This window comes from Geospiza fortis, unplaced genomic scaffold (genome assembly GCF_000277835.1).
Source record: "Geospiza fortis unplaced genomic scaffold, GeoFor_1.0 scaffold173, whole genome shotgun sequence".
In the NCBI taxonomy this organism is placed as follows: Eukaryota; Metazoa; Chordata; class Aves; order Passeriformes; family Thraupidae; genus Geospiza; species Geospiza fortis.
In genome coordinates this window covers 3,180,983-3,182,437 of record NW_005054334.1, presented here as the reverse complement: position 1 = coordinate 3,182,437, position 1,455 = coordinate 3,180,983, and the positions used below count along the sequence as shown (strand labels likewise).

Here is a 1,455-nt window from a genome sequence, read left to right as displayed (position 1 = left end):
GGCATCTTTTGCCCCCTTTATACTGCTCAGTTGCATGAGGGAGAAAGTGAATGCCTTGAACAGCAGAAGGCTTTGTGCTGTGAGAAGAACACGCATTTAATTCTGCATGCTAGAAGCTGAGCAAACATTCTGCCTTAAGAAACATGTGCTGAGGCTTAATCCTCACCTTCCCCAGAGCCTGCTATCAGAGAGCAGGGAATGTGTCTGGTTACAAGTGGGATACAAAGTTTTTCATGGCTAGACTAACACCTTTCACTGGATCCATTTTTTAAGTCTGCTGCAAATTAGTGCTAAAATATTACAGTGTAACACTTCCAAAAAGCACCCAGCTAGCAGGTCAGAGCTGCCCTGTTGCGAGAATAAGGACAGGAGGGTGACAATCTTAACGCAGTTCTAGTCAGACACCTACGTCTTGCAAAAAAGCCCCCCCATAACTAACATTTCCTGTTACTGGCAGTCTCAGGCAAGAGGTCCAGTTGTGACAGGAGGTATTGTGCACTCAGCTGTATTGGGCTAGGATGGAGGTGGATTTACCTCTGCCTCAGCAGCACCAAACCCATTGCTCAGCCATTCTGTATCTCTTGCTTGTCTTGGAGACCTTAAGTGCAGTGTGAGAAACGAATTATGGTTTATGCTGGGAGCCTGAAGTGATGCAGCTATGAAGGATGCAGGGAAATGCTCCTGCTGCTCTCTCGCTTCTGCCCACTGTGGTTAGCAATGAAGATTTAGGTTGCTTTGTTGTGGAGCAGAGATCCAGGAAATCTCATTGATAGGGCACCAACAGGGTGACAGGAACATGTCAATAGTGATCTGAGTTCCCACCTGTGTACCACACCATGGTGTACTGGTAGCCACACCTATCCCACAGCTTGGGAGTCACTGGTTTGAAAGAGTTTTTATTAAGATTCTGCTTAAATATGCGGCAACCACAGTTTGGAGCATTCTTCAGAGATCTTTAGGTCAGCATGCTCTCTGATACCTGCCTCTTGTCCAGGAAGAGGGTAAGTGGACCTCTGTTCAAAGCTGAGATACCAGAAATAGGCATGGCTTTTGGATGGGTTCATCTGCGGGCTGCTGGAGGACACAGCTGGAAGCAGCAGTCCCATGGCTGGGCTGGAGCTGTCACTGTGCATATTCATTATGATGTGCTGGATGGGAAGGATGCCGAGAGGGTGGGAGACAATCCGACCTTTTTGTATTTACAACTTCAATAAAATCCTGTCGGCCTTTTATGACTCCTCAGCCAAGTTCTCTTTTTCAGAGTGGCCCATTCTTGTTTCTTTCTTTACGTCTGTTCCAGGCTTCATGCACAGCACTGGACTTGGTAAACGCTACTCTCATACCTAGTGTTCAAATCAGAAGTGACAACACAAAGTTGTTTGAGTTCAATCACCACTCTGTTTGCAGATCGAAGTACAGGGTTGCTGGCTGACCTTTTCTGATCCTGACTTCCAG

At 46.8% G+C, this 1,455-nt stretch overlaps 1 protein-coding gene across 1 annotated transcript in view; it reads left to right on the top strand.

Moving 5' to 3' along the window:
* Nucleotides 1-1,232, top strand: part of ANKRD54 (ankyrin repeat domain 54) — a 9,004-nt gene extending 7,772 nt beyond the window's left edge. Inside the window, exon 7 of the mRNA XM_014307351.2 lies at nucleotides 1-1,232. This exon is cut by the window's left edge and continues 476 nt beyond it. The gene's annotated coding sequence lies outside the window, so the exon portion shown is untranslated.
* Nucleotides 1,233-1,455: the final 223 nt, after the last annotated feature.